The sequence below is a fragment of the Falco cherrug genome, chromosome 1 (genome assembly GCF_023634085.1).
Source record: "Falco cherrug isolate bFalChe1 chromosome 1, bFalChe1.pri, whole genome shotgun sequence".
NCBI classification, from domain to species: Eukaryota; Metazoa; Chordata; class Aves; order Falconiformes; family Falconidae; genus Falco; species Falco cherrug.
In genome coordinates, this window is record NC_073697.1 from 20,745,217 (window position 1) to 20,768,855 (window position 23,639).

Below are 23,639 nucleotides of genomic sequence, written 5' to 3' on the forward strand. Positions count from 1 at the left end.
CCAAAAGAGTGAATACAGTAATTATATTGCTGGCTCAAATAGGTCTAACTACCATGCAGAATATAAGGCAATAGCATGTACGTTTTCAATGTAATAAAGATTTTGTCATTTTCTCCAGAAAGATGCAGGTTATGACAAATAGATTTGCTACCTCTGGTCTTTAAGGACAGTTTTTCTAAACAGTTTGATTTATAATTGCTCAGTCCGGTGCCGGAAAGGAAGAGAAGGCCAGCCACGTAGGAAATAGCCGACAAAAAGCCCATGCTGTGGGAGTGCATCCCTGGAGTACACGCATGGGAGGGAGCCAGCTTTGTAGCACTGCAAGAGGTTCAGCTGGCAGCACACCAGGAACATTTTGCTCCCAAACTCGGAGTGAGTATGGGAAGAGGTTGGAAAAATACAGCACCTTCACAATATGTCATTTCTCATTGTAACTAAAAGCTGTCATGGCCTGAGGGAAGAATGTAGGAAAAAGGAGCAGGAAAGAAAGCATATGGAAAACACAGGAGGAGAAGAGAGTGTGAAATATGGAAGAGAAAAAAAATAAGGAAAAAAGGGGAACAGAGTGGGACGAATTAAGAGTATAAATAGTAGAAAAGAAAAAGGAATAGGAAAGGAGAAAAAGATCAAAGGCCAGTCAGTTTTTTCCTAGCACTAAGCTAGAAGTGGTCCCAGTATGGTCAGGTCTGGGGCCCAGCAGGGCTGCTCCCAGAAGCAAGTCTAAATCCAGTCAAACCAATTGCCTGCCCGAGGCTAGTTTCCACCCAGGCATGCCTCATGTTAGGTGTTAGTGACCACAAGATGGGCAATGAGGTAGAACAGGTCAGGGGCAAGGCAGAGTCTCAGCTAGGAGGTAACACACAGTGACTCGTACCTGAGGTGTGCATGCTTTATATGTTATTTCCATTGTGAATGACACAGTCTCATCCTTTTACAGGATATTAGAACTGCTAATTTGCACTGCTACTGCCAATTTATTCTGACATCGGTTTCCCTGTTTTCCATAGGACTCTCTCTTTCAATTTCTTCAGTGGATACCTCTCCCGCAATTTCCTTTTCCTTACCATCCCCCTTTCACACCTAAAACCTCACAGTTCAAGGTGTAAGGAGAATTGCTTCTTGACTTCTACTAGAAAGACCAGAAAAGCCCTTCTCCCCACAGGGTGGGGCTCACTGCTCCCCAGCACTGCCCCAGCCCCGCGGCTGCCAGGGGAGGATGCCACTGACAGGGAAACCTCAGTAGCGGAGCACTAGAGACACCCGGCATCAGGCTGAAGGGCAGAGCTGGCCAGGGAACAAATCCAGATTGTGATTGCATTCAAGCCTTCAAAATCTATTTTTATTTCAATGAAGAATTAAACCAAACCCTTTCAAACATTTCCATGAAACAGAATTGTGTTGAAACATCTGTTTTCTAGCAGAAGACTTTTTCATTACTCTCAGGATATGACCAGGGACCCTGTCCTAGATCCTTCCAGTTAAATATTTTGTTAATATATCCATTAAATATTTCAGCAATACCAAAATAGTACAATTTATAATTTCTTGAGTGTGCATTGAGTGGAGGCTACCATGAATGGCTACGACTAATGCAAGGCCATAAGCCACAAAACCATTCCTTAGATTAAACATTTATTATTCTTTTGCCATTAACAGCTTTTCTTCCTGGTTTTAACCCTGTAAAAGACCATGAATTTTTTAACCGAGGTTTTCTTAAGGTTACTGCTCAGATGTGTTACATACGAAATACCCAGTAAGTTGCAAAAAATTCTTTGTACTGCATATATACCTACAAATAAACTACCTTGGACTCCCTTAATAATGAAGAATTCAAAGATGCCACTTAATTTGTTCATTAAAAAAATAATTTGGTTGATGCATGATTAAAGGGTATTTCATATGCACCTATTTCTCAGGAAGAAAGGAAATCTGAAATCAATACATGGTTCAAGCTCTGTTTCACAAGGATTAATTTAATTCTTGGCAATTAAACTGAATATAATTTCAGATTCAAAGAAAAGCAGGGCTAGGAGAGAAAGAACCAACTTGCAGTTCATGCAGCCATTGAGGTCGTGGGGAGACACCCGAGTCTGTTGTCTTCTGAGCTACTGAAAACAGTCCACATGGGCCAAAAATGAAAAATGGAGGTTCAGTGGAGGTACAAAAATGTTTCATGTTAAATATTTTTTCCACTTAAGTTTCACCTACAGAAATAATTTGGCTTTGTAAAAACTCTTTCAAGGGGTCTGTTCAGGCAACTCACTGTTGAAACCTTATTTGTGATACTTCAGTTTTGTAAGCTACCCAAATGGGATATTGCATTACAATGAAAGTTATTTTGAAACATTTTAAAAAACAACAACAACAACAACAACCTTTTGCTAAGGATTAAGGATCTGCTAAGGAGTGAACTGAAGACTCCTGCTTTTTCTTATTGAGGAGTCTGAACTTGAAATTTTCGCAGTTGTTTTTCTTATTCCCTCAGCTGTGGAAGTCTTTGGAGTCCAGTAGGGATTCTGAGGATAAATACACTGAACATTTTGTCTTCGGTATTTCCTCAGAAGCAGAGAACATAATGTTAGAGAATGCGTTACCCACTTCTGTGATCTGTCAATTGATTCTAGCATAAGGAATAATATTAAAAATTTCTCAGAGAAAAATAGATTTCAAGTCCATTAATTCGGACAAACTGTCATTGTGTCTTCTTGATGTCAAATCAAGGTATAGGAGCTGATTTCAAGAATGGTGTTTTGTGGATCCTGCTCAAACTGTTGAAATTTGAGCTGGACAGAAAGAAAAATCTCTACAACCTTTTCCAACACGTAAATATTTTTTTAGTCTATTTCCAAACACTGATCCATACAGCTCTTTGTTGATGCTTCACAGCCAAGCCGAGTTCACAATGCTGGGCAGTTCCTCCTAGCCCTCAGGAAGAGACATGGAGCCAATGGAAAGAAGAGTGGAAACCAGCACCAAAATAAAACACCATGCTTTCCTTTCTCCCCTCCCCTAAATGACCGATTTACTACATGCAAGTACTTTTTAATGTTACCTCTACACATACACCATTTCCTATCACTTCACCCAGGAAATGAAGGGTGGGAAGTATCACAGCAGCAAACAGGACAAACCAGCATCTCTAAGATATGGGCCATGTTATTGAAATACCAGAGAACTTCAGAGCACAAGAATATTATTGGAATTTTTGCAGAAAGCAGTTTCACCATGAGTTGCGCTGGCCACACAATGCTGTTGTTGGACTCACAATGAGATAACCCAAGTGGAGGACAGAGTTTGGTCTTTGCTGTAGAATCAGAAAAGCATGAGGACAAGTCCCTTCCCTGCCAGGACACAGCAGTCACACACTCAGATCGATTGCTTGCTTCCATCATCATCACCTGTTGGGACTGTGTGACTACCACAAGCTTGAGGTTCTTGGCTGCCTCACACATATCGTTGGCATAGGCTGCAAAATGTCCCTTCTCAGGGTAGGGTGTAATAGACAGTTAGAGCATAGATTGATTTTCACACCCTAGCCTAAGCTTGGTAAAAAGAAAAAGTTTAAAGAAAAACATAATTTTAATAAATTAGAGGGCATCTTTACAGATCAAATTTCTATCTACAGGTCACTTTCTCCAGAAAAAGACTTTCAGAAAGGTTAATTTTCACATTTGTGTGCAGATGGGCACTCCCACTACTGAAAAAGGTTAAATCAAAATTTCCAGACCTAAGTTCCCAAGCTCATAAATTAGATGTTAGGCCCTTACACCAGATTTCAAGGATTTGCAGGTAACTGCAAACAGAAGATACTGACATCAGTGAAAGGCAGGTTAATTACTTCTTTGGGTGCCCAAGTGTGACTGCACAAGCCTGGGACTCTGGCACAGAGGCAGAGTACCCAGTGCCAGTGCCACCATGCCCCAAGGCTCCCACTCAGGACAAGATGGTGCTATTTATTTTGGCTGTAGCAAATTACGTTCAGTAAAGCAAGTTAAAAAGAAAAGAGATAGCCTAAGAGATGTCAGAAATTAATAACTTCTCGGATGTAGGCTCTAACCAGTTCAAAAAGCTTTTCTGCTGACAGTAGGTTGTTTTCAACACTAAGAATGCAGTATTTATCTTTATCCTTTGAAGCTGTGCCGTTCACACCAATAAATACACAAGAGTCCTGAAATGGATACTTAATAAAACAAAATGCCTGTTCAAAATTAATATCTTTTTCTATTTCAAACCACATTGTACACAGAAAGTCTTTGGAGCTTTTTAAAGACAAAAGCAAGAAAAATAAAAGGAAAGGAAAAAAAATTAAACAGTACTGTTCCTATGCACTAAGCAGTAATGTAAAATAGAAAAGTTATGTCAAAGCGAACCACTAAATGGGTACGCTTTCTGTAAATGAAGCCAATACAAATTTCATAAAACTTTCCTTGTTAGAGGTACAAACCATCGGTTAAAAGAATAACATTGTCATACCATAATATTATCATTTGCACTGCTCCAGCTGAATGTGAAGTTGCCTCTTGCATTGAAACAACAGTATCAGGTATCACAAAAATGTGTCTAGACTTATGACAGCACACTCTCTGCAGGCAGCCTGACACTGGGAGCTGAAATCTTAATTATGGAGGAACTGCTGAGATACCTTCTTCCAAGTGTAAGGTTACCGGTGCATTGAAGTTATTAAATGGGCATCTATAGAAGTGAATATCACTTTACTATGGTTTCCTAACAAATACAATAATTAGTCCTTGCACACTCTGCTTGTATTTGGAAAATTAGCTTCAGATCTCTGGGAATTTAGGAACGGACTAGCCATTGCAATAATTACTTTTGGCTGTCCTTGCTTTTTGCTCAATAACATATAAATAGCTATGTATAAAAGTAGTTAAGATTACATATTATAAGATAAAGATCAACAAACAAACTAAGACTTTTTAATAAATTTCTGCAATGCTTTTATTGTCAAATTTCATAGTCAAATTTGTGAGCATCTGGCAGCTGCACAAATGACAAATCATGACACAAAGCCTTAGCTGATACCACATGAAGCTGATGCTTCAGGGTATGATCAAAGCCACAGTGGTAATATATTAAATGTGTAACTAGTAATTTTCTGTCATATTTAAGTATTTGGATCGTTAAGATGAAGGAAGTAAATGCTGAGGTTATGCTTGAGCATGAAAGGAAGAGCATTTATAGGAGTCACTCTCCGCCTGCTTTCTAAATTCCAGAGAGGTCACAGGGGTCTACGCAGATCTCTATCCAGTGACAAAAGCTACCAACTCTTTGTGTTTGTTTTGTAAAATACATCTTTATGAAGTTACTGCCATTCAGATTGCTCACAGATAGGCAGTGTTATTTTATTACCAGAATGAACGATGTCTGTATTCACCCGATTGATTCAATCTTCTTTCAGAACTACACTGACAGGGTGACACTTTGAGAAGAGCCTGCTATCCAATGACTTTCATTAAAGCACCTAAACAGAAGCATTTTATGCAGTTCACGTAAACACTATAGCTATTCACTTTTAGAAATAAGTTGAAAAACGCTCCACCTTGAATCCCACTGCTATCAATTCATTAACCAATCATGAAAAGAAGAATGCATCTAGAGAATTCCCACAACTTATCCTGAAGTTTTCTCCTCCTGTCTGCTGCTGTCATTCCCTGTTTATGCAAGGAGAGCAGTGCCCTTCCATACCTTAAGGCATTTAGTCATGTGTCAAAGCCTTTTTTTTTTTTTCTTTTTCTGAACTAAGAGAACTCCTGAAAGATACTGCCAGGGGAATCAAAGTAAGGCAGCAGATAACTTGAACATCTTTTGATTATGATAAAAGGCCACTATTTGTAAGCCTGAAATTAAAAGGTACACCAAGATTTTTCATTAAAAGCTGCAGATTATCCATTACCACAGAGCCTGAAGCACTTGCACACGTTTGAATTCTGGATAACTGTTTTTGTTGCATTCATTTCATTTTCAAACCTTTTTTAATTATTTGAAAATCTTTTACATGCTCCATAATTTCTGAAAGAATTATGTATGGCTATTATAAATGAGTATACTCTTTTAAAAGGAAAGGAAGAAAAAAACATCTAGAAAAGCACAAAGTTAATTCAGAATTGAGTTTGAAAAGTTGTTAAACTGCAGGAAGGAATACAATGCAATAGTAGTTTACTGTATGTACTGGGGTCTAAAGATCAATATTTCAGACTTACACACGTGGAGCACTACACTTGTTTTAAACTATCCACTTTCACAGAGCAAATGTTTGTGTTAGAGTAACACAAGGAAAGGTGGATTCCTACTACATTTGTGCAGGCAGCAGTTACAGAACAGATTTAACACTAGCAGTCTGAGAACAACAAGACTGAAGGTTTTTTCATTTTATTGTCAGCTGCTTCTAAAACATGTTGTCAGCTACCTCGTTTGTTGCATTTTATTATGACATTCTGATTCACCACTTCAAGAGGAACTCATTACTTTTGCAAAAAAATGTAATGACATGCCAGCTCCTTCCAGCGAGAGAAGACCGCAGCATGAACAGGAGAGGAAGCTATGAAAAATGCATTTGGATTCAGCTGGTTTGTTACGCAAGGTCATATACAGAGAGAACTAGCAATCACATATCAACTGCAGATCTGCACCATGAAGATGAAGAGCACTAAAGGAAAGATTCGTGTATTTATCAGCTCTGCTTTTAGTCTTCCTCACAGCAAACACACACATAAAACCGGGCTTAGCAGTTCAAGTGATAATTCTTGCCTCCCAGTTTCTCTACAGCAAACTAGCATCTGCATAGAGTTCTCCCATAAGATGACAGTTTACTACAGCTGGAAACATAAATGCTGAAGCTGCTCAGCTATAGCCTGAAAATTCACACTTTGAACGGGAGGCCCTTGACATTAGGAAGACCCTCCTTCTGAAGTCTGAGCATAGGCAATTGATGCAAAGTTGCGTTTTCATTATCTTAAATTATTTATTCCCTGTCAGAGTACAGAGCCTTGAGGGACTCATTTAGACAAACAGGAAGAATCCTTGGGCCCCCACTCTTGCAGAGCAACAGGTCTTGTGCAGAGAAGTCAGATTACCTATACCACCTCTGGTATTTCAGATTTCAGCTTGAACACATAAGCCAGATGGCTCAGTTTTTGCATCCATATACTTTGCAATAACTGAGCTGCATTACAAGCTGCTTACACCTGGACTGGTGTCCCTGCTTAGACCCAGTTCTCTCTCACACTCCATATTCAAGCTGGAGTGAAAGCCACCAGAGACAGATTAAAGCAGCTGGGCTCAAGTGCCCAACTAAATCCTCAAGCTATCATCATCATTGACCTCAAAAGGCAACTAAATTATTTTCTGCATCACCTTAATAAACTGTAGGATTTCTGCGATACCTAAACCATCTGGAAGAGCACAAATTCTTCACCTCAAGTTTTTAAACAGATTGATAGATACTATCCAGTTTCTTGACAGAGAATAATACAAAAATCAATAGCAACTATGTGATCAGAGACATAATAGTGGGGATAGAATTAAGAATAGTTGAAGGTTATTCAGATATTCAGAAGGTTATTATTCAGATAGTGTTCCAGCATTTTTGTAGTTGTTTTCTCTGTATATAAATGAAATTGCACATGTGCCACAGCTATTCAGACCTCCTGGTTATCAAGCAAGAGAAGGAAGAAGAAAACTCAGGTCAGGTCTATAACGGACATTATTTTAGGAAAAGTATTTCCTCAGCAATTCCAAGGAAATATAAAGGATGAGGATAATTGATGTCCTCAAGCACAGGCGAATCTCTGTGGGCATGAAGGTAAATAGTCTCAAAGGCAACTGGAGAGCAGGCCACTAATCCTACCCTGTCCACATTTGTTTGATCACAGCAGTGTGGAGAGATGCAAACAGAAATGCCAGATTTGTACATTTCTCCACACTGGTGCTGCAGTTTTCATACGTTCTGTGGAAATCTTAGTAATGGGACTACTTCCTATCATCATCTCTCCACCCATCCCCATGGCCTTTCCAGAGTGGCCCTGTTCCACAAAGCCACTACTATGGCTATATTGCTATTTTAGTCCATCACAAAAGCCCAAGAGCTTTCACATGTTCCCTTATACATTTTCTTTGTAGACTAAATTTCATAACAATTTATAATGTAAACTGATGTAGAGAAACCTCATTATCTGAAGTGTGTCAGGAGGCAATATAAATATCAAAGCCTAGGAGCCACTGCAGTGTTTGTGATGTTTTATTAATACTTTAGTAAGGTCTCCTAGAAAACAGCCTAGAAAAAAAAAATCAAACCCACACACCACAACACAAAGGGTTCATAGGAAAGACACAACAAGGGACTTCTACATCAATTAATTTGCGTACTAATCTATGACAAAATTGCTTATTGGAAGCAAGGAAAGGACATCAGACAGGTACATCACAAGTACTATGGTGAAACCTGTTGTTCACCAACATTTGAAGACCTTCTACAGGGGCATGTGTGATTTAAGATACACGACAAAGCAAAAGACAATTTATGCTTCAGAAATATATTTTTTTCTGAGCCCAAGAGTGTTCTGCTACAGGGGTCAGTTTTTGAAGCAATGATGGTAGCTCAGATGAGGGACAATCTTCCCAGACCCCCTAAGAACAGCATACCAGACCTTTACCACAAACCTCCTGTGATTTACCCCCAAATGTCAGAGCCAGCACACTTACACCCAGATACTGAGGCAAAAAATGTCTGCCATGTTTCACAGGATGACCTTCAGTCTCTTAACCTGTGATCAAGGCACCACAGAGGACAGATCCCTGAAAAGTGAGACCCACCTTCTGCTACTTCACCATCTGTTAGTGGGATGAAATGGTAACTTGATAAGCTTTCAAACAGTAGCCACCTGCAATTGAAACCTGGCAGCACTATGAATACATTAGCAAAGGTGTCTATTTGCAATTCAAACAGCTTTTCATAGCTTTTTTTTATTTATTTCCATAAAGATTGACCATGAAGGATTTTTTCTTAATTAGAAAGTTATCTGATCAAAAATGGGGAGCAAAAATACTTTCTTCTGAAATTTAAACTCAATGTAATCAACTTATTCTATCGAATCTGAAAGTATCGTGTGTCAGAAGTCAGGACATGAAAGTGAGAAATTTTTTTGTCAAAGCCTAAGTGGGAAAGGTGTAAATTTACATTCTTCTACTATATTTTGCTTCTGATTAGCTTTCAGTGTTGAAAACTAACTTCATTTGAAAAAATCTATTGCTTTTGTCCTACAGGGAATTACCCCATGTAGAGTCATACAGACTGTACAAGTGCTGGGTTTTGGAAGCAGTAAACCCAGATCAAGCAGGATAGCCAGTATTGGTTAACTTTAGATTTGTGTTTGAAAAGTAGGATTATTTTTTAAAAATCTTTTTTTTTTTTTTTTTTTTTTTAGGAACCTGGATGGTTTCACAGAACAAGTCTCTAAAAAAAGTCTGTACATGAAATTTCTTATAGAGGACTACAAATCTCAGTTACAAGGACAGAGATGAGAGCACATGAATATTCTTTTTCTCTGCCATTATCACAGTCAGTCTAGAGCAAACATGAGAAAAAGAGTTAATGAATTATGGATTTCCACCATGACCTCTCCCTCGCACCAGGGAGCAGCAGCAGCACAGAAGAAGGAGGCAGGAAGACACTGCTGCCAGGTGGCACCTCCTCACTGCCAGTTTTCCCCAGCAAGGAACTGTCTGTGTAGCGTCTCAGTTCACCAGCTTGCCGATACTCAAAAAATACCAGAGGAAGCAAGAAAATTCCTCTCTGGTATCTTAGGATCATATCTCTTTTGAATAATACCTCCTTTATTTCCAGTGCAGAATTCCTAGTCAAATATGCTTAAATATGACGCTTGACTGGGAACACAAACAACTGGCCAAGTCTCTCCCCTCATCCTTTTACAGATGTGCTGGAGCTCACAGTAGTACCCAATGGCCTCAGGTGAGTAATTCCCTCATCCAGTACCTGGTTTGATGGGCAAAAGATATTTTGTTAAATAAGTCCTGGCAGAAGACATTAGGCATCTCATGGCAATCAACGTAGCAACTCGTTAAACAAAACCCAGTGCATAATGATGATTGGCATTAATCAGTGACTTTAACAAGGAAAGAAATTTTAAGAAACAGGCAAAACAGTTGTGGGTAGAGTAATTCATAATCCCAGAATTCAGTGATGGAGAAACGTGCTTGTTTACTATACTCACATGAGAAGCACTTCCTTTGGTAAGGATACTCGCATTAGTACATGTTATAGAGGGTGGAAATGGAGGCATATTAAGCTCATTACACCAGCCACATTTTGAAATAGCCTTAGTTCAGTGTTCTGTATGGACACTACACACTCTCCTCATCTCAAGTCATCTAACATTTGCAGACAATTGAAGGCTGGAAGAATGGAAGGAACAACTCTGCTCTTACACATTGAGTTGGAATGAGTAGAACTGAGAATCAATACTGAAATACATGCCTTAAAAACAGAGAGTGTCTATTTATCTGGGTCCTGAAGAAATATCAGGGAGGCACTTTTGGTTAGAAAAACAGGCTAGAACTCCAGCAGCTTTTCAGTCTGCAGTAGATGCCGGAACAAATTTCATCAAATTACTCTTTAGAATATTACATAGGATACCTTTTACTTTTGTTAGCTGCTGTAGCTTGGGGCAGATGTGACATGATGAAAAGGAACAATGCAAGAGTGGTTCAGTGGGCATGGGTGGTTTAATGTCTCTTTGAGAATCACTTGTAGAATTAGTGTGAACCTGAGACTACTGCAAACTTATTGCCAGCAACCTTTTAAGTTAAGCTGGTGGATAGGTGACCACGTCCCTCACTCTTTCCAGCCACTTCCAGTGGTGCCATGGCTCTTATGCTTGAATACATTCCTCTAATCAAAAAGTGACTTGTAGTAATTACAAGGTTTGTTGCTGGTAAAAACTGCCTTTATTTGTGGCAAGGCTGTGTGCTCAGGGCAGTATGGCAGAGCAGACTGGTCCATTCTAAAAGCAGGATTTTATTTTTTTTTTTCCAGAGGAGTGGTATTTCTATAATCATGAAATGTTCACCTAAGGATTTTCTTTTAGTATGCATAACATCTCGCAAAATGAAGCATCCCTCTTTCCCCCTGATAGGGTTGCATCCCCTAGTGCTTACATCAAGGCTAGCAATATCAGCTAGATTAAACAGAATTACGAAAGAAAAGAGTCTTGAAAAGTTGAGTCTATCATTCCAGATTACAGTCTTTAAGAGAAACATTCTGTTACAAGTAGATGATTGCATGTGACCTTACAGTTGCATTTCCTACTTGCCACCACCATCTACAGTAGCATACCACTGATCTAATTCAGCACAACCATACACTTATTTCACTGCAAATACACTAAGTAATCCTCTAAATTTTCATTATGCAGGTAAGTAAAACTAACTACTTCCCCCCCTCCCCCCCCCCGAAAGGTTCATTGCAGTTCATTTACCTTAAGCAACACACTGCTCTTGCTATGACAGGCAAGGCCTGTACTCCCTTGGCACCAGGGAGTACATGGTGCCAGCCTTATTCCCACACTGCAGTGTCTTGCAGACTGATTAGCATTAGGAGACTTCAGCAAGTCTCAGAGTTTTACTCAATTTCAAATATATTCATATTTCATTGGCCAAGGGATTAGCTCATTCTCTGTTTTCCAATTCTAGATGGCTCTGAAACACTTCTAAAATATTCTCCAAGAAAAGCAGGGCTGTCACCTTGACAGTTTAGAGGCGCAAAGAACACTATTGAGCTGAGGAACATTTGTGTTTCCACACAGCAAACAGCATGCCACAGTACAGCAAGCATTTCATATTGGAATAATGTTTAGCCAAGTTCATTCTTTTAAGCTAAAGAGTTGCAGTTACATCAAACACCTTGAATGTTTTGCTGCCACACTATCTGTCTTTTCAATAAAATCAAATCAAATCATTATAGGACGCTATCTGCACACCTGTTATGTGCTAGAAGCAGCTTTCCACAGAAGTCATAATTGAAAAATGAAAGTGTCAGGACATGCCAAAGAACTCCGGTGTTTTCTGTAGCTAACTAAAGGAAGCCTCATCCGATGAAATCATTGAATTATAGAAGCAGATTCTTATGACATCTGAGGTCTCTCGGTCAAGTAACAACCAAGTCTAGGAATTCCAGTTTTCAGAGGTAAGCTACGGAGGTTATCCAAATTGTACTTGTACACACACAAACATACAGGCACACAAAGTTTGAGTATTTGGGTGTGTGAATTCACGTTTAGCAAGGAAAAAAATGACAAACAGCTTCACCTTTGGGTTATGTAGACCTCTAGACTACCTGAAACCTTTGGTCCCCCTAAGAAAGAGTGGATCATTTCCTCAGCATTAGTCAACAAATTTAAACACAATTTAAAATTGCAGCCAAAAAATGGAATGAAATAGACCCACAAGAAAGAGCAATTAGAAGTTTGTTAATTTATTTCCAAATACATGCCATGCCTCTGCTTCCCTTCTTTGGGGATCAGAAGCAGAAGTACCAAAATAGAGCGAGAGGCACTTCTTCCACTGTTCCTTTCCTGGCTGAAACCAGGAAAGGCTGGAATTCTCAGAGGCAAGACCTTTTCCAACAGCAGACCTTCATGTCTGCTTCAAGTAAGTGGAGAGTTTTGGATAATTACCTGTCCCTTGGCCAGATTTCCCTAGCTATTCATTGAACTACACTATTTGTTTCTGATCATCAATGAATACATACAGTTTATTTTGGCTTTCATTTAGGTGAGCCTTTCTTCCATTTTCTCTAAACTTCTCAGAAAATACAATGTTCAGAAATTCTTATGAAACTAAGGAGCCTGAGACTTCTGAAATTCGAACCTAAGTGTTTGATAATTGATTTGTTTTTTATGAAAAGCCTAGGCACGCAAAAATTTCAGCCTTTATAACTCTTCTGTATGCAGATCAGTGCCTAGTATGGTTTTCAGAAAATAGCTAGGGAACTAAGCTCCTTCATAAATGTTCTTCTTATTGGCTAATCTGTTCTGAAGTCATAAGGAAATCTTCTGGAAAGTTATTTATATCAATAGCTATCACACCACTGAAGTCATCTAATCTAATCATCCCCAGAGAGCTGCAACAATGGGAATTATAAATAGCAAAAATATCCTGGATATTGCCTCCACTATTTTATAAACACTGGTCATACAGACTTGTAACTAAGAAATCATCTCAGGACATAATCCCTCTGAATATCAGAATATGTGCACATTTGTCACTGCCAAGTGATGTTCTTAAGGGTCAGATGCTTTTTTCTGAGAAAAAAACCATTGAATGCAACAAAAGGTGTCATGACAGTCCATATATTTTCTGCCTGGCTCCTGGTTTCTCTCTCATCATCATATATGTAGGAGCAGCTAAAGGGATAACTGTAGCTGCGTTGATGGATGGCCTGGAAATGCAATAGATGAGAGAAGCTAAAAAAAAAAGCCCTATCCTAGTTTCTGAATAAAAGGAAGATTGCACCCAAGTAGCTGTTTATTTTGAGTCTATTTGTAAATTAAATAAATTTTGCTATCATCTTCAACATCAGCCTAAGTGTGTCTGGAAGAGACTGACTTCAACAAAGTCTCTGTTTGTTTTATAATCTAGTTCCTTGTGAGAGTTCAAAGTGCTTTAGATAGTCGAATATGCATTATTTCAATAATATATAAGCATGTTTGTAATTCTTTGGTGAAACTACACACTTGCCTTTTCTGATGATTACTGTCTGAGAAAAGCCAGGCTCTCTTAGCCCCTTTTCACTGTACAGGTTTTGCAGTCTTCAGCAGATCCTCCAAAGCCAGCTAAAACCAAAGATCTCCCTACATGTAGTTCCTCAGCCAACCATATAATATAATAATTCTAATGCTGACAAAAATAGAAGTGGTTTGTCAGATGACATTGAAGTAGACTTAACCCCATAATGCATTAAAAGAAGTAATTACCAACGTCACTTCTGAGAGTATGAAGTTATTTTACATGAAACTAAGAAAGCACGCAACACAACTAGAATGCCAGAAAATATTTTGCAGCTCTTGCAAAACATGGGCACTGTTCTATAATGAACAGGGGTCTTTTTGTTTAGTGAAACAGAAGAAGGAATTTTTTTAATAGTTTAATGAATACCAGAAAAATCTGCTACATGCTGGGAGGCATCCTGGGAAGAGTTAAGCAAAATTTAAAACTTTGTAAGTGTTGATTACGCTTTCCAGAATTACTTTTCTGTTATCTTTAAAAAAATACATATGATGTACAAACATTTTTTTCCTATTTTCCAATAACATCCAGGTAGCTAATACATACCACACACACTATGTTCAACTCCACCACTGGAACCCACTTTATGAAGTCCTGTAGCATCCAGTTCTGTTCAAGGATTTTTGTTTGTCTACTAAAGTATCTTTTGTTAGAAAGAAACAGAATGGAAATATCTCGACCCTTCCCTTTAGTCTTTATGTGACTTTTAAAAGGTGAGCATGTTGTGCTACTGACAGTTCAGTCTGACTACTTATGTCATTACACACTTTAGTTTTCAAATATGTCACACTTCAACCAGCTAGGTTGAATTTTTTTCTTCTTCTTAGACTCTGGATTATTATTTTTTTTTTTTTTTAAGTTTATAGAAAATAGTTCATCCATTTTTGGAACAAATGTGGTGAAGGAGGGTTTTGCCAACATTCATATTTTTCATCTGTTTTCTGAAGAGCCATAATGATTTATAACAGGAGCTTGAAATCTGGCTGCGAGACAACCCTCAAGTTAGAACAGTATCTTTTTTGTCCCCAGGAAAATCTGTTCTTAAGCAGCTGGGTTAAGAGTTACAGAAAAACCTCAGTATTTACAAAACAAATGGTTACATTTTCATTTTTTGAATGTTTCACCAGGAACATGCAAGCCCTGAAGCCTGCTGAGCCTCTTGTCCTGAGCAGGTACTACACATCTGAAGGTACAGCTCAGGAGAGCCTTATCTTGAACAGAGCTCTTGTTTTCTTATAGCAAAACGATGACATCAACAGAAAAAGTATAATGGAAAAGTTAATAAAGAAAAAGATAATTAGAAATTAGTTGGGTATGAAACAATCTTAACACTTTATACACTGTAAGGCAGCATTATTAAACTCAACCTGTATAATTTCCCTAGAATTTCAGGGCTTGTTCTTCAGTTGTAACTCAAGGTCTATTAACCTATCAGTGGAGTTACATTAGTTTGCTCTGACTAATATTCTTTAGTTAAGCAGCCAAGCAAATAAAATCACTTTGGCTGTGTTTTTAAAGCCCTTCCCAAATATTATCTGAAAGGCTTCTTCAGTGGAAAAAGCCCTCAAGCATAGGACCCTGATGTAGGACACAGCCCTGAACTGGCTGCACATTCCAAATTGTGGGTCAATAGGATTTTCACAAGGGTACCCTAGTTCACTGCTTCCTCACAGCAGCTTCAGAGGGAGGGGAAAAAGGGTCTGAAAAACATTCCACATTTCAGCAGAGTTTTTCTAGCTGTGCAGACACAGAAGTTGCTGAAATGTCCAGAGGGACAGCCTTAGCAAGCCTGTGACCTTCTATGACAAAATGGACCGTGGTATTTCAGAAGGGATTTGGTTGGGATTGTTAAACGTGCTAAAAAGAGAACTGCTTCTTGGAGATTATATTTTTTTTTTTCAATCAAGTAACACTATATTTGGATTGGAAACAGCCTGTGGATGAACAGGAATAACCATCAGAAGGCAAGTGAAAAGTTTCAAGCAGATACTACAGTCAAGGAAGAAACAACTTGAACGTATTTGGGCAAGTTTCCATATTGACTCAAGCAACACTTTTTCCCATGACATCAGATTCAAAACAAACAATATATTATAGTCCATATGTTAATTAAAGAAAGCCCAAGCAGTGCAGAGGCATGCACCAGCCTACCGAACACCGACTGAACAAAAGCTGGATTGCTTGCAAGCCATGGAAGTTAATCAAACAAATAAAAAGCCCCGAGTTTTCAGGATAAGGAGCCTGGGTAAGACTTCTCAGCAAGATGAGGTTGTGAATACTGAGGTAAGATTGAAAGCAAAACTGCCTAGATACAAATTATAGAGTCTAAATAACAAGTACAATAAGTAAAAAGTGCTTTGAATATGCAGCAAACTCAGAAAACTGTAAAGTTGGTTGCGGATAATGTGCTTAGAGAATCTGAAGTTCTCTACCTGCCTGAGGTCATATGGTATTTGCATGAGAAATGTGGGCTACAGAATGGTTTGCAGTCAGAGTTCAGAAGATCTTTTGGCAAATTGAACATGTTCCCAGTAAGATGATGCTGAGGAGGAACATGCAAGAGAAATATATAAATGCTGTTTTCACAAGAATAATGCTGTTTTCTTAGAACTGGCTGTATTTTAAGGGAAGAAAGCTTGCATGCAACCCTCATGAGATGCCAACGTAATCTATCAAGAACAGTCAGTAAATCACACCATTTAGCAACTTAAAATGACATGGTACATTTTAAAATGCAAAACAAAACCAAAACCATGTTCTACAGGAAAAACAGGTACCTGCTAGGCGTAGCATATTGATGGCATTTACAGAAGAACCGGTAATTGCACTTCTACTTTAACATGGCCTAATAACAGTAATGCTTACTACATACAGCTGAATTCACTGAGGTATTTTATCACACCTTGAATTATCTGATCCATTGACCCTGAGTAATAAGAAACAGTAGACCACTTTTGTTCTTTCTCACAAAATTTAATAAGGTAAAATTAGAAAGGAGCCCTGTCAAATGAGGACAAATTTGACTAGAAGGATAAAGTAGGCAGGTTGCTAAATTTCAATTATGTTTTAACAAAGGGATCTAAGCTCATAGGATTAATAGCCACAGAAAATCATGAAATCAAATGTTGTATTATTGTCACTGTTAGATTAAAGTGGAAGAACCTAGGATTAGAGATGTATTAAGGGAAAATAACATTTGGTTTGTACAGTACCATACACATTCACAAAAAACAAGAAATACCTTGTTCTTTAGCCAGACTTCTGAAAACGCAATTCACCTATAGATATTTTTTTCCCTGTTTTAAATGGTGGATGTAGTTGAAGGAGTTGCTTTCTAGTTTTGTACATCCATCTCCATTCTCCTATATTGTTTCCAAATGCTTTAGTCCAGGAATGACTTTTTATTGTCAAACTACACAGTGAAACTCAGCTAAAAAGAAAAAATATCTATATAACTATGTAAACAAATTTGGCAACCATAATTCTTTGCCATCCAATCTGGATTTCTGCAGCAGGTTCCTTCAAGATAGATTCTTATCTATAGAGATATTTAGCTAACAGCAGACTTAATTAAACCCAGGTACTGTCAAGAAGAGGCACAGAAATGTGCTGCTTCCAAGTAACAGCAAATCTCCTGAGATAGCCACAACAGCAAGCTGTTATCTGTCAAGAAAATCCTCAAGATTCGTAGTATTGTAGATTACCTCCCACATCTCTATGTACTTTAGCATGTATCTACTACAGTTATTTGGAGCATACAGTGTTTTAAAAGTTGAATATTACTGCCAGCTGAGGTGTGTTAACATCTGCATATTGGTCTTGCACTGACCTTCAGTGCCTAATTCCTAATAGAAAACAGCTTTTTTTTCCCCACATATCTCCTAATTCTGCTTTACGGGAAGTAATGGTGACATCCTAGCCAAATCTGTTGCATAAAGATCACAAGGGTTTGGAGGAGGAAGAATTTCACATCTTTATATGACTAGTGGGTTTTTAAGTATGGTCTCGAGGCCCAGCCTGAAACCACAGGTATAGAAAGTGCCTGCCATCATTCCACAGCCACTTGCAAGTTACACAGGGTATATCACACACGAGCACTCCTTTACAACTCTAAAAAAAAGTACTAACACTGGGTGTTTAACAGCTTCCCTTAAGATGTAGTTAACTATAACTTGGCTTTCACTTATCAGTTTAAAAGACTGTGCTGTAGGTTCAAGAAATTTTAGAAGAAAAAAGTAGAGTAGGTCTGGTAGCCTTAACTAATCCTTATAAAGTCATTAATGTTAAGCTGAGGAAAGCAAATACGAGTAGTCTGACAACTGTCAGGCACGTTAGCTATCTTTCAGCCCTTCCTCTTGATCTGAAGTTGTGGCTGTACACTCCCTTGCAGTGTGCAGAAGACAGAAGGGAGCACAGCCAGGAATGACTGGGAACATTCTAAACCTCACAACAGGCACAAGTGTATAAGACTAAGTAGTTAGTTATGTTTTCAACAGCGCTACACTTCTGGTGTCCAATGCCTAATTCCTAACATACAGGCAAAGGATACAAAGCGAGAGACAGACATGGTGTAGTATAATTGCACTTAATGCATTGCAGTGAGTAGCACTGTATCCATTCTGTACAAGAAAAACTACCTTTACAGAATAATACATGATTAAGTAACCATTATCTTGATTAGGGTCAATACAAAGCACTGATGTCACTATTGCAAACACTTTGTAGGAGGTTTTTCTGTGTTCCTATTTCAAACTCTGGCAAGTAACATTTGCTTATTTAACAGTGAATCATTTAAGTCTTAGCAATTTTTTTTTCATTAGCATAATAAGCACAAATTACCCCAGTATCTATTTCATTGGATGCACGTAAGACAACATCTCTGCAACTGTTTTGCTTTTAGTAGTCATGCCACCAGCAATCACAAACACTTCAGCTATACAGATCATAGTTTCCATGCTTTACCTAACTGTTCTGTGAAACTTCCTTTAGTGTAACATGCCAGCATTTTGTTAATAGAAAAACCAGATATTTTCACATTTAGTCTCTTAGTATATTCTATACATGGAATTGCTTTTAAGATAATATTTATTTTAGTATATGGAAAGCAGTCTAATGGCATAGTAGACTACCATGAAACACTGGGCAAAAAACATTCTGCTGGACTGAACCAGCTGTCAAGCATGTCTTTTCAAAAAACTTGAAACCATGTTAACTGCTACATCTTAGTTTTCACACACCTCAGCAGTTCTTTGTTCTGGCTGGAAGTATAAACCATGAAATTACTGTTCTTGCAGTATTCAGAGTTTGGCCACAGCCAAGAAGTCCTGGAATTGTAATAGTGTATTCTTTGGGGTATATTCAATGTTAAACTGAATCTCCAAATGTTTCTTGGCTCACCTGCCATTAACTGGACCTTGAACTTACCATTTGTATTCAGTGGCAGGGGGCTAGCGCTGCCATCTGTTTTGACAAATGTTTTCCATTGCCTCTGCATATCTGACAGAACATGCGGCATATTAGGGGAAGGTTAACTTCTCTTTCTGAGCCACCAAGAATTCTTTGAGTCCTCAGAAATCTCATCAGAACATAACTAAGAAGCTAATTGTAAATCTGTTTATAAAGCATTGTAGTTTGTCATGAGCTGCAGGTCTTAAAATCTTCCTTGATCCTTATCACTTGTTCTCTGAGCATGTGCCTAGACTTCATTCCTTTAGGTCTAAAACCTTAAGAGTGAAAAATCATAGCCGTAGGCATTAAAAAAAAAAGTCTGTATTGCTATTACTTTTGTCTTCTTTGTTTGAAATACAGAGCACAAACCAGTGATAACTGCACAACTGCTCTTTAACATGCACAAAGTCAGATTTTATTAAAACCAGCAATCCCTAAACAGACTTTGAAGAACAGGACTTTATCTTTCTTACAGTAAAGCCAAAGACTGCCTGTTTAGAGTTGTTAGTTTCAGGTGCAACTTTAATAGCTTTGGCACAACAATAGGAAAATATGACATCTCTGGACTCTAATATTCAGTGCCAATCAGCTCTTGTTTATCCTGCAAGAGACTTTGATAATCAGATGTATTTCTAATAGTAGTTTCCTAGCAGAAAAGCATTAAAAGCACTTGTTTCTTAAAAACAAAACATATGCAGCACCTTTATTTTAGTGTAACTTCACAGAATGGCTGATGTTTGAAGGAACCTCAGGAGGTCATCTCAAGTAGGGCCACCTAAAGCCAGTTGCTCAGGATCACATATAGATGGCTTCTGAACATCTTCAAGGACAGAGACTCCACAACTTCTCTGGGCAATGTGTCCCAGCGCTTGGTCACCCTTACAGGGCAGGGGGAGAGAGAGTTTCCTGATGTTCATGGGAAACCTCCTTTGTTTCAGTTTGTGCCCACGGCCTCTGGTCCTGGCACTGGGCACCAAGAAAAAGAGCCTGGCTCCATCCACTCTGCATCCTCCCTGCAGGTATTTGTACACATTGATGAGACCTGCCCCGAGCCGTCCCTTCTGCAGGCTGAACAGTCCCAGCTCTCTCAGCTTTTACTCACAGGAGAGATGCTCCAGTCCCTTAATCACATTAGTTGCCCTTCACAGGGCTCTTCCCCCACAGCTCCACATCTGTCCTCTACTGAGGAGCCCAGAACCAGACCCCGCACTCCAGGTGTGGCCTTAGCAGAGCTCAGCAGATGGGCGAGGACCACCTCCCTTGACCTGCTGGCAACATTCTCCCCACGCAGCCCAGGATGCTGTTAGTCCCCTGCGCAAGGGCACACTGTTGACTGTGTTCGCTGGGTGCCCACCAGGACCACCAGGGCCCTCTCTGCACAGCTGCTTTCTAGCCGGTCGGCCCCCGGCACGTCCTGGTGCCTGGGGTTGCTCCTCCCCGGGTGCAGGACTCCGCACTTCCCTTGTTGAACTGCATGAGGTTCCTGTTGGCCCATTTTTCCAGCTTGTAAAAACATTCTAAAACCATGTGCAAGGCTTAAAGCTCTTGGGCAGGAAAGCTAGCAGAAATCAATTACATTTAATTTATCTTTCCAGGGAAGCCAGCCTTTGGCTTGGAAACATGGGTATCTGCTAGGTTTTCTTCTCTATTAGGTCAAAGCCTGATTTCACCTCAGTTGTTAGATCCACAACATGCAGGTCTGCATAGCCCTCAGTACTCCAAGACAATAGTAGATCAGCATTAAGATATGAACTCTATATTGAGCTACTTCCCAAAGAACTGAGCTAATTGCTTGCAAGACAGGAATAAAATTCTTTTATTTGCCATCCCTTTTCCATGTAGAAATTAGTCATTTATATTGTAATGAACTGATCTCTCTGAGCAGTAGCTAGAAATGCATTATTTGCATAGGCTTACACTTCAAGGTAACACACACCAGTTTCTTGGGCAGGTGCTCCTCTGAAAAGTACATCGTCAAATTTATCTCCAGATTTGAAATGAGACTAATTTATTCCTAATTGAGAGGGATCATGAAGACTTCCTGCCTACTTTTATAGCAGATAGTATGCCTGTGTTCTCTGATTACCAAAATCCCAGTTGCTTAAGCAAACTGCCCTTTTAATTTGGATGGTAATATTAACTTCAATGTCTTAATAGTGCGATCTTATTCTCCAAAATAAATATGTACATTTGGTGCTTTAGGGTTGCCTTATGTGTTTGCCAGAGATATTTAAATTACAACTTGAAAGGTATTTCTTGATTTCAGCTCAGCAAGATTCTAGCCTGGATTCTGAAAATCAAACTTTATCTGTTCTGGTTGATACACTGTCACCAGTAATAAGAATTCAGTGGCATGTAGACTTGTAATGACTCGAATAGATATAATTTGGTTGAAATTGAGTGAAAATACAATTTATCTACTTGCTCCCTTGCTTTGCAGGGCTAGTAGAACAAAATAAATGTGTTTATCACTAAATAGATGTGATGCCACATCTAAGTAGGCAGGTCTGTCAGGCAAGAAAAAAAATCTTTTTTTATATTGTTGTATTTCAGAGGAATAAATCCAGTGTTGAGCAGTCCCAAACTTAGTTTGCTTGTGTAAACCATTAGAGATGGGAGGCAGAAACAACACGATGTCTTTGCCCTTTCTTCATGCACAGGTACAGGATACATGCAGGACAGGGTACGTACCTACAGACTAGTGCTACTTACTACCTAGATGTCATGCTGCATCACAAATTCACTCACAGTCCCATTGCTACGTCTGGTGTTCATCACACAGAGAAGTACAAAGAGCAGGGAATATTGAAGGAAGTAATGCCGGCTTTTGTGTGCTAGAAGCTTTTCAACCAGCATTAGTTTAGGTAGCAGTGGTAGGTACCACCATCAGTACTGGGAACAGCAGCACCTGTTCTCACTTCAGTTGCTCCTGCAGCACAGTCTCTCTTAGTCCCTCCTCTTCCACACACTGCCTGCTCACACCCAAACACAAGTTGTGCCCCTCCAGCTTTACTCACCAGGCTGAGACAGCACATCCATGCCTCACTGCCACAGCCCTACTCTCTAAGCCAACGCCAGGTCTTAGCAGCACCCACGGCAGAGCTGGGAGGAAGGCTGCCAAGCTCTTCCCTCTGTGAGGCCAATGGCTCCACTAAGAGTCTTTAAACAAGCCACTACTGCCAAACAGCAATTTCTCACCTGAAGGCATTTAGCCTGCAGCTCATTGAGACAATTTCAAAGGCCAGTTTGAGAGCTAGCATCATTGCATATAACAATTTAAAAACAGCAGTATGGGACCAGCAGTAAATAAATGGTTTGCAAGTCTCTACCTTGAGATCAAGTAGAGCCTTAGTAAAAAATTGTTTATTCTATGTTTGTTCCATTTTTATGGAATAGTGTTAGTGACCATTATAAGAGCGACCCTATTCTTGTATTTTTTTCTTTAGCAGGAAATGCTACTAAGGGTCAGCAACAGTCTGGTTCTGTCCAGGGTGATTTGGGATTTGCCTTTCCAATTTCAGACTTCCCTTAAACTTACCACATCCCAGTACTCATTTAGTTTTATGTCCATCTGCTCTGCTAGTGGGTCACTTTGATCTCCAGGCTTCACTTGCATCCTACCTTTCCCCCAAGTTTTTACTATTTCATTACCTCTTATTTACAGTCCAATCCTGTCTCTTAGCCATTTCATTATTTCATCTTTTCACTCAGAACTACATGCTTGTGTTTAGATTACGGCTCTATAACCAAAAGCCTCAGCATTTTCTCCTTGAAAGGAGAGGTGAGAGAAAGCCCAAGCAGCACTGTTGCATGCCAACACCAACAAGTTGCTGTTAACCTCCTCCTTTACTGGAGCAAAGATGGACAAACCAGAGCAAAGTCTTTTGCTCCAGGGAACAGATCTGGAACCTAAATAAGGGTATGAGCACAGCCCAAAAGTGGTTTTAAGCAGACGACTCATGCTAACATTTCAGTAAACAGTTAAATGGTACCATCAAAATCACATGCATTCTACACAGTTAAGGAGACTGTCCCTAAGCAGTAACCCACAAGATTTCTGTAAAGGTCTAGCATGACATTAATTTCTGTACCTGAGGCTTGGATAAACTAGCACAGGCTTCCAGGGCAAAAAGAGAATGAAAGACTTCAGATATATTCAGCAATGTTCTGGTGCAATTTGGTCTTCCCTCTACAAGCAGGGATAATATATAAACCAGCAGCTATTTCAGACTAAAAATAAGAAGCATTTTTAATAAAGATTTCTGATAATTTCCGTATTTTGTGTGGCCATGGCATCATCGTAAGAGAGATGTAAAACCTAGTTCTTAAAATTACTTATGTGGGCCCTGGAATTGGTTTCATCCAGCCCAAGT

The 23,639-nt window shown here is 39.2% G+C and overlaps 1 protein-coding gene and 1 long non-coding RNA gene across 3 annotated transcripts in view; one reads left to right on the forward strand and one right to left on the reverse strand.

Annotated features, from left to right (window-relative positions):
* LOC129736903 (uncharacterized) overlaps nucleotides 1-23,639 on the reverse strand; it is a 109,427-nt gene that overhangs the window by 20,060 nt on the left and 65,728 nt on the right. The gene's annotated exons all lie outside the window — the stretch shown is intronic.
* The window catches only part of PDE5A (phosphodiesterase 5A), a 139,637-nt gene continuing 131,531 nt past the window's right edge, over nucleotides 15,534-23,639 (forward strand). The window contains exon 1 of the mRNA XM_027797560.2: nucleotides 15,534-16,101. The gene's annotated coding sequence lies outside the window, so the exon portion shown is untranslated. The remainder of the gene's footprint in view (nucleotides 16,102-23,639) is intronic.